The sequence below is a fragment of the Lactuca saligna genome, chromosome 3 (genome assembly GCF_052625555.1).
Source record: "Lactuca saligna cultivar CGN05327 chromosome 3, ASM5262555v1, whole genome shotgun sequence".
Taxonomy (NCBI): domain Eukaryota; kingdom Viridiplantae; phylum Streptophyta; class Magnoliopsida; order Asterales; family Asteraceae; genus Lactuca; species Lactuca saligna.
Window position 1 is genome coordinate 123042905 of NC_136419.1, and position 10482 is coordinate 123053386.

Below are 10482 nucleotides of genomic sequence, written 5' to 3' on the forward strand. Positions count from 1 at the left end.
CTTCTGATATGGTTGTTAATATATCTGATATGTGGGCACCTATCACGAGTGTCGAAACTACAATACCAATCATTTTATCTACTTCATTACCCATCTCATCTGAAAACCTATCTACTTCATTACCACCATTCATTCTCCCGAATACAAATATAACCACATCATCCATCTTTGATCATCCTTTACAACATCCCTTCACTACATTGTTTCCATCATAATCCCCTGAAACACATAACCTATATCTTCGCAAGCCCGGTATGATGAAGAAACCGAAGGAGGAGGTTTTGGAGGAATATTTGAAGCTTTACACTTTGATTTAGAGGAGGAGGAAATCCCTGATCATATGCTTATGTCAGGTAAGCAATTTAAAATCCTGAATCGAAAGTTGAATGCAATCCTTCAATCACAAGCTGATTTTGGTACAAAGTCTTCTGTATCGGGTTTGGAGGTTGAAACAATGATCAAAGCTGCAGAGAAAAGAATCGCTATGAAAGTTGATGACTCTGATAAGAATAATGAGCTTCGCATTCAAGCTCAAGGGAAATCTTTTGATGGTGTTGTAAAAGATCTGACAACTGCTACAAAAGAACTATATGTTATTTTTGTAAAAGATGTGAAGAAGGTCAGGGAAGATGTCAACTTCAAGGTTGAGGAGTTAAAGAAAGAGATTTCAAAAGAGCTTCAAGATCTTAATTCGCAAAACTTGGAAGTGCAAAAACGTGTTGATGTTGTTGCTGAAGCACTTACTAAAATTGTCACTGATTATCATTCACCTGCTCCAATTATCAAAGCCAAGCACAAAGAAGATTAGGAGCAGTTCGCAAAACTAATTCAGTTGGTGACTGAATTAAAAAGTTGTGTTTCGAAGCCTTCTCAACAATCAATTCTTACTCCGGAATTCTTAACGCTTAAAGTCAATACTTTGGAGCAAGCTATTTAGAAGGCATTGGCCCCAATAACAAATTTTACTTCCATTTTACCGAAGAATGTCCCACCTGTGAATTTCACAGGGGTGCAAGAGGGAGAAAGAAAAGGAAGTAAAGGGGATGATGCGAAAACCATTGGAAAGCTGTATTCGACTCAGCTTAAAATAACTTTGCCTGTACTCACGAAACCAATTCCTTCAACAATAGTAACAACAAAGCCATTTACAAAGCCAATTCCTAAGGGAATTATAATTGGTTCAACAGAAGGAGGGAGTTCGAGTGAGAAACCTCAAACAGTGAATACTGGAAAAGGTAAAAAGGTAGCTTATGAAAAGTCCAAAGAAGAAAAGAAAGCAGAGGCTAAAGCTGAAATGGAAAAACAAAGACAGATTCAGAGCATTCTAAGGCAAAGAGCAAATGATCCATCAACTTTGAACAAGGGTGATCCTGGGAAGTTGTACTCATTCGAAACCATCGAATCCAAAGTCTTGGGAAATCACTTGTACGATTTTGAGAAAAAGCCTAGAAGAAGTTATGATGTTTCAAATTCAGACAGATGCCAACTTGACTTCCCTATAAACGAAATGATGTTTATCACAGCGCAGTACAAGATCAGTGAAAATTTTGAAAATGCTAATGAATATACCTACAAGAAAATCATATTCATGTTGTACATGCAATGGATCAACAGGAAGTTTGGTCTCTGATAAAGATAAAGAAAGTGTTAACTATCAAGAAGGATGAAATGTTCGAAAACATGCTTCAAAATTTTCGATACTTCGTTGTCCGAGCAGATAACAAGCCTTTCGATTTTAGCATTGCTGACTTTCCCTTAATGAATATAAATGATCTCATTCAAGTGGCTCTTATCCTGAAAGACATGGAAGAAAACAAGCTCAAAGGATATGATACTGATGTGTTCAGATTTGGTTTCACACATATCAAAATATTCATAGATAACTACTATGATTGTTTGGCGTTAACTGATGAAGAACTCGCATCAGGCCTTCAAAGAAAAGTCACAGTTCCTTGGGAATCAACATTGCCTCAACCAGAATTGAAGAAGTTTGTAGACGGAGAGATATGCCTTAAACCTTTTGGCAAGGTTTTCGCAGGCAAAGACACCAAGGGGAAGCCTAAAAGATTTTTGTTTCAAGTCTCAGAGATTGAAAGATACACCACTTCGCAATATATGAATTTCATTGTTTGTATGAATAATTACACAAAGAATAATCAAGGAGATAGGAAGGAGCTTAAAAAGATCATCACTTGGTATTCAGAAATCCGTAGAACAATGCACTCAGTTGTTCAGAATCTCACAAACTGAATAGCTTCAACTATTTACAATGGGGGAGAATGTAGAGTCTAGAAATTTTAAAAGTTGAAGTGTCTGTTCTTAGTTTCGCATGTTAATTATGTTACTAAGTCTTCAATTTTGCGAAGCGTATTGTTAAGGACTTAGTATATTTTTTGTACATTCATGTTTCCTATAAATAGGGATTGAGGTTAGAAGTAGAGAAACGATTGATTCAATGAGTGATTCACTAGTCATTTGCATGTTTCTCTACTTAAGTCTGTAATCAGTTTCTTCATCAATATAAGATCTGATTAATATTTACTCCTTGTGTTCGTACTTTTCATTCATATAATCATGATTGCTTTCTAAATCTCGATTTCAATTCTCTTCAGGAATAAGAGACAACACCTGGTGGCAGCCTCCGCAGCCACAACATCTACTGCCACTACCACCTCTACTGCTACCACAGAAAGGAAGAAGTATTACGGGAATCTACCCCTATGCTTGAAGTGCACCTTCCATCATAATGGAGACTGCCGAGTGCTCCATTGCACGAACTGCAGCCAAAAAGGACACACTGCCCCTTTCTGCAACATCCCCACTTGGCACTTCACATCAACCACCAATGTTGGGACCAGTCCAATATGCCACCTATGTGGTGAGATAGGGCATTTAAAGAGGGACTGCCCCACTGAAAAAGAAATAACGAAGGCATAGGAGGAGTTTGACCTTGATACATAAAGTAGCATCAAAGGACCCGGTAGAATTTTGGTACGTTTCTCAACCTTCGTAGCTAATCGAAAACAATAAATAATAAATTCCAATTGTAGTTACTTCCTCGTTAAGGAAAAAGTCGCAGCACTATTATAAAACTTAAAGACCCATTAGGTAAAGCTGTGATGGCTTAGTATATACGTTAAGGCCATTTATAATTAAGATTGATAGACCTCGAGTGAGTGATGCGGCCTTATTTCTTGTTCCTTGTTTGGTTGTGGATTTAGGGCGAAGTCGCTCAGTCAACAGTCCTTTTAATCTTAATTATACATGACTAGTGTATACTAGGCAGTTATAGAGAGGCCTTGTGGGAAAACTATTCGTGAAAAGTACATCATTCCAAAGCATCAAGACCCCTAGCATTCAGTGTCAATCATGTCGGTCCAAGTATTCGCGATAGTAATACCATGGACGAACCTGAAACGTTAAAAATTTGTGTGCCCTGTCCAGCACATGGTCCTATCAAGCTTCATTCCATATTGTGTCAATGCCTATTATTTTCGACACTCCTGTCAGTCATGGTTCGATGTGCTTCGACCATGCGAGAACTTCCTAGTGCTGTGTAAAAAGAACTTCCACCTTATCGTAAGTGTCAAGTAAAAAAATTTCGAGCCAAATGGAAAACTCCATGCGAGCGATCCGTCGTCTCTCTCATTCAAACCTTCAGAAGTACCCATGAGAGGGGTACCGCGCGCTGTTAACCAACCCCAGTTGACATTAGAAACTAAATCGAAAGAGCACTGCAGATACTCCAGAAGGCGATAACCACCCGAGGTCTACCCCATAGATTCCCTAGAAAGACCACTTGCCCCGTGAAACCAAGTTCTTGAATCAAGAGTAAGAACTCATGGGATTAACTTACTACTACGGAGTATGTACATTAGGGTGGTATATAATTTAGATTGGTAAGACTTAAGATGTGTGCTTTCGCTCTACTCCCTGTTCCTTATCTGGTTGTGGGTTTAGGGTGGGGCCACACATCTAAACATCATGTCAATCTCAATTATATATGACTTGTATACACTGATTAATAGCATGGAATGTTTGATCCATTTTATCCATCCTCCTATCCATGGTTTTTAGCATAGCCATGACCGCGGATAAGTCTTCAGTAGCTGCATAAGCGGCTCCCCTAGTGACATCATGTCTAGGGTTGTGGTATTCTCTAGAGTGTTTAGAGAACTCTTCAATCACTTCTTTGATCACCGGGGGCAGCTTCATTGTAAGCAAGCCTTGCGAGTCTAGTAGCTGCTTGGTTGTGACATTGACTCCATCATAGAAGATGGAGACTTCTTGCTGGCTGTTTAGGTCATGGTGTGGGCAGTTTCTTAGTAAGCTCTTGTATCTCTCCCAAGCTTCATATAGTGATTCTCCAGCTTGTTGTTCAAAGTTAGCAATGTCCTTCTTCAACTTGGCTATTTTGGAAGGTGGGCAAAAGTGATCAATGAATTCTTCTTTCATCTTGGCCTATGTGGTAACTGATCCGGGGGGATGTGACTTGAGCCAGTCTTTTGCAGCACCTTTGAATGTCACCGGAAGCATACAAAGTAGCTGAGTCTTGCGGGGCACATTTGGAACATTGAAGTAATCAGCTACATCATTGACTTCATCCAAATGCTTGTAGGCATGGTCCTTTCCATAAAAAGGTATTTCTTTAAGTAAAGCTAGGATATGACCCTTGAGCTCAAAGGTAGCGGCCGCGGGAATTGCGGGTTGCACAAGTCCCGGGCCAGTGTCGTCGCGCATCCTCTTCTTCCATTCTCCCATGGGGATTACATCAATGTTAGCCATTGTGATACCTAACTCTTCTTCGGAATCGGTTTCGTGCTCGTATGTAGGCTCCTCTTCTTCCTCGGTCTCGTACTCAATATCTTCCTTAACCGGTTCGTCGATTACTAAAGAAGCGTTGGATGCTCCTGATTTGCTGCTCTTCTTTTTCCCAAAAACAGTCTTCAAATTGGACAAAGGTGACTTCTTTTGTGTACTCGAGCTCTCCACGTCCTTTCCTTTGTTCCTTTTCAATGCGGATTTGGGATCTTCAAACGGGGGTACCAGCGGGGTGTTTGATCCTCTGGTCATGAAAGTCCTGAAATAAACAAGATAAAAACGTAAAAAGAACAAAAAAGTGTACTAAAAAATCGAAAATTAATCTGCCAAATACACTTGTACTCGCCGAGTAGGTGCGACTGCACTCAGCAAGTATCAGTGTAATTTTGAAGAAATTAGAAACATAATATTAAAACTAAAACAGATGCTAAAACCTAATTTCTAACTACTAAATTGTGATAAATTAACTTTCTGCCAGTAAACTCACATAAAGGATCGAAAAAATTAGGGATTAGACTAATTATTTAGAACCGTTCCCCTGCAACGGCGCCAAAAACTTGATGTGTGTAAAATGCACTTGTTTTATTCCTACTTTTTATTAATAAATTTAGCACACAAAGGCAGTGAACCTGTCTTTTAGTGGTATAGTTGAGTAAGTAGGGTATCGAACTCAGGGAACGGAAAATTAAACTAATGGCTAATTTTAACTAAGCAATTAATGAAAGTAAAAGGTTTTTCTCTAGTTTTGCAAGACTAGAAACTTAAGCACACCACAGAAACACTTAATTAACTAATTAACTAAATAACTAAGCAAACAACTAATTCACCAAATTTGACAAGGATGTTTCTATCTAGGTTCAACCAATTCACTCCTATGGTTATTTGGTATTTATGATAGATTAATTGTTATTGGCTACCAATTATAGTGGTCAGGTTCGTGTTCATTACTCCTAACCCTTAGACAATTAATTAATTCAAGCAGTGATCAAGTGTTTAAGCTAATTAATACCCTAGATTAATTATTTGGATTAAATAAGACTTGTAGTGGTTAATCAATTTAGTGGTTCAATTAACCTCTTGTTTGATGGTTTCTCAAACAAGCTCACACATTAATCTAACTATTGTCTTATTAATCTTAGTTTCATAATCATTATTACTAAGCATATGGTTAAGTATTCACATAGACATATGAGGTTAACAACTAAGAGATGTTCATGCAGCTTAATTGTCTTCCAATTAACAGAAAATAGTTTTGATTAATGCATAAGGTTCTTTAACAAACTTAATTTAATAGATCACTAATAAACAGTCAATCAAAAGCTAAGAATTAAACCATAGGAGTTCCTTGGTATTCCCCAAACAGAAACAAAATTGTATTTAGCTCATAGTTGTAGTAAAAACAAACACAAAAACAAGTTTAGCTAGATTAAACATACTTAATTCCTAAAGCTAAGTGGAATGATTAACCTAGTTGCCTTGATTCTTCAAAAGGTTGAAGAGTAGAATTCCTCAGTGCCTTCCAGGGTTCTCAATCGCAGATGGATCTTCAAAAAACGCCAGAAAAGTAGTCCCATCGGATAAAGAGTCGGTTTTTATAGATATCTCAAAACAGGGTGTACTCAGCAAGTAGCAGACCCAACTCGCCGAGTAGCTCGTAGTTATCCGCCTTAAATCAGGAGTCGTGGCTATCTTCTGGAATATTCTGATGAACTCGCCGAGTAAGCTCGTTTACTCGCCGAGTAGGTAAACTTTTGTCCCTCAATCTTCATTCTTTGGTCTCCAATTGCTTTCCCATGTTCCCTTTCATTCCCAAGCATGTCTTTTGGACTGAAAACAAAATTTAAACAATATTAAGTACCTTTTGTCCATATTATTCACATAATTAGTTAAAAATGAATAAAAATGTATGCTAAATAATTAACTAATTATGCACATATCAATCTACCCTTCTACAACCCATCCATCACGTAAAGTGGCAAACTTTACGTGAATCCAAAGAGATCTAGGCATTTACACTCTAGGGATAGGGTTTGGGACAAGATGGCTTCACCAAACACTCAAGAACAGGGACTTTAATGCACTCTAGACCTTCTCCATTCCAGATCTGAGGTAGCAACCTCAGATCTAACCTTCAAACTCGAAATACCACAAACCAAACTTTCCACACACTTCAAAATGATGAATCTAGAAGAATAACAGTCCAAGAAACGAAGTAATACCTCAAAAGGAAGCCCCAACAAAAGATAAATCCGAATCTTAGCAAAGCCCCTTGCTCCAAGCCTCCTAACTCTCCAAGATCTCCTCCAAAATCTCTTCTCCAAGGTTCAAATGCACTCAAATCCCTCACAATCGCGTCTTACGGTTTTCTGGACTTCAACAGAGGGTAAAGAGGTTGGGGAGAGGGTATAATGTCCTTTATATAGGGCTCATCCTCCGATATTAGGGTTTTCTCCACTCAGCGCCTACTCGCCGAGTCCATCCTGCGACTCACCGAGTTGGCCACTTAACACGCGACCAGAGTCTCGACCCTACTCGCCGAGTCCACTCGTGGACTCACCGAGTGGCCCTTTCACACTTACACTTTTAGCCCTTCAACTCTACTTGTGATATTCCGGGATGGTACACCAAGCCAGGGGTAACAAGTTTCTTAACCTTTTATGATGCCTAGAGGGCGTCATGTAACTGCCTCGTCGATCAGTATGGTTACGATTCTCAATAAGAGTAAATTATAATTCATAGGCCTTAAGGTAGTAGTATTTCGATGGTTTTGACATATAAAACTAATAATACTATGATATTTTTCCCTGTTCAAATGCTTTGAAATGTTTTCACATAAAACGATAATGAACAAAACTATATTGTGATAATGATAGTAATAATTGGGAAAAATGCTCATTTATACGAAACCTAGAGTCTTGGTAGAAGACTGCCTACACCCATTTTATACGAAACCTGGAGTCTTGGTAGAAGACTGCTTACACCCATTTTATACGAAACCTGGAGTCTTGGTAAAAGACTGCCTACACCCATTTTATAAGAAACCTGGAGTCTTGGTAGAAGACTGCCTACACCCATTTTATACAAAACCTAGATTCTTATTAGAAGACTGCTTACTCCCTTTTTACAAAACGTAGAATCTTGATAGAAGATTGCTTTTAGTAGAACACACCTTCCTTTCCACAAACAGTCGAATTTTGGTAGAACACTACTTTTAATAGACGACTCATTCTTTTAAACAGGAAAGCTGTTAAGTCTTGGTAGAAGACTGTTTTTATAAGGAACTAAAGGTTTTTGGAAGGTTTACAATAAATTTCTACACTTTTATCCGAATCTTTTAATGTGAACAAGTTGAGTAAAATTCATGTATTTATGTCAAATTTCATTAAAACACTTATGAACTCACCAGCATTAAAAATGTTGATACCCTCTTTCAAAATAACTTGTATTCTCAGGAAATCCAGTAGATAGGTACACTCCCGGAGCTATTGCGAAGACAACCTTGTACCAAGCTGCATATATTGTTATTCTCTATATCTACTTTTGATGTTGTATGCTAAATGATTATCATAAGTAAAACTTATATTATTAATGCAATGATTATTGTACTTTGATTTACTATATTGCATGTGTTGTGATACTTGACATAACGTCCAATGCCCCCGAATGTTTCCGCCAATTCGGTTTGGGGGTGTGACAGGAGGTGCCGAAGTCCGCCACCGAGATCAGGAGTTTTCTAGGGTCGGCTAGTTATTATCAGAGATTCATGAAAGACCCTGAATAATGGTTTGGTCTAGGCATAACAATTAGTGGTAGTGATAGTGTATGAAAACTTGTAGTTTAGGGTTGTTATGTGTTTACGGTCGTAAACTCCTTATAGCTGTAAACGCCTTGTAGTTGTAAGTCTAGTCTATAAATAGGGTATTGTGTTAGACTTTAAAGGTTGTTGATGCCTTCGTGTTTTCTCCAAGTTGTATCTGACGTTTTATTGCTTTAAAGCGTATGCAAGCTTGGTTCGTTTGTTATTTGCTTATTGTTTCATCTTTTACTTCTGTTATCTGTCTTTGATCATTGGTAGATCCGTTTTCGGGCTTTACAATTGGTATCAGAGCGAGACCAGTGTCAAAGACGTCCTACAATTGTGTTTTTTTGTCAAAACGATATTCACAGCGATAAAAGGGGTTTTATTCCAGTCGAATCAAGAGTATTCAGAAGTTTAGGGTCATGGCTTACGGCCGTAAACACCTAGTTCACGGCCGCAAGCTATTAAAGGCTCAATCACAGCAAACAGTTTTCTCCTACAGTCAATCGAGTTTCTGATTTTAAGGCTTTAATAATCACACTTCACTGCGTTTAATTCTGAATAAACAAAATATTTTTAACAGAAATTCATTGGCTGTAAACTCAAGGTTTACCGTAAATCGATTATCTGATAATTGATAAATTGCATTCTTAAGTTTCTAACTCTGAATTCGAAATAATTCTTGGGTCGTAAACTCAAGTTTACGGCCGTAAGGACATCTCGGTAATTTCTTTTGGAATTTACAGTAAACAGTTTTTTTTTTAAATCGAAAAATTAACTTTTATCTTAATTAAAAAAATGGAATCACAAAATCCTAGTCAATACCAAGAACTCGATGTTGTGATGGGAACAACCACGCGCATACCACGACTCAAGTCCGCTGATGGTTTCCCCGAGTGGAAATACAGGATCGAAAAGTATATAAAAATGAAGGATTTCAAAGTCTGGAAATGCATAGTAAAGAACCCGATCAGAATCACCACTACAGTCGCAGGACAGGTGGAGGACAAGAAACTCGAAAACTACACCGATGAAGATTTCGAGACTATCGAGGAACAAGAAAAGGCATTGGCCATTTTGACTATGGCTCTTTCACCAGACATTGCTCAAGGTTTCAAGGAATACACTTCTGCTAAATCATTATGGCTTCACCAGACACTCAAGAACAGGGACTTTAATGCACTCTGGACCTTCTCCATTCCAGATCTGAGGTAGCAACCTCAGATCTAACCTTCAAACTCGAAATACCACAAACCAAACTTTCAACACACTTCAAAATGATGAATCTAGAAGAATAACAGCCCAAGAAACGAAGTAATACCTCAAAAGGAAGCCCCAACAGAAGAGAAATCTGAATCTTAGCAAAGCCCCTTGCTCCAAACCTCCTAACTCTCCAAGATCTCCTCCAAAATCTCTTCTCCAAGGTTCAAATGCACTCAAATCCCTCACAATCGTGTATTAGGGTTTTCTGGACTTCAAGAGAGGGTAAAGAGGCTGGGGAGAGGGTATAATGTCCTTTATATAGTGTAACACCGTAAGTTTCAAGACAAAATTTTCATTTAAAGTTATCATTTTAATATTAAACACTTGTTTAGAATCTCATTCATAATTAGATTACAAAACATAGTTTCATTTTCACTTGAATAGAAAACCAGGATCCTCCAAAATATAACTCTTTCTCTGGTGTGTACAATCGAGCCGGTGCCGTCGTGTTACTGAAAGAACCTGAAAACAACATAACACAAAACACTGTAAGCACGAAGCTTAGTGAGTTCCCCAATATACAACTTACGCATATACGCCTATCCAGGCCCTGACCTTCCGGTCCACAACACAACGCCTTCCGGCCCATAACATAATCG

General features: G+C 38.3%; 1 non-coding gene across 1 annotated transcript; it reads left to right on the plus strand.

Moving 5' to 3' along the window:
* The first annotated feature begins 4300 nt into the window (after nt 1-4300).
* Nucleotides 4301-4407, plus strand: LOC145038118 (small nucleolar RNA R71). Its single transcript, XR_013679185.1, has one exon. It is a non-coding gene; the product is annotated as a small nucleolar RNA R71 (small nucleolar RNA).
* The last annotated feature ends 6075 nt before the right edge of the window (nt 4408-10482 follow it).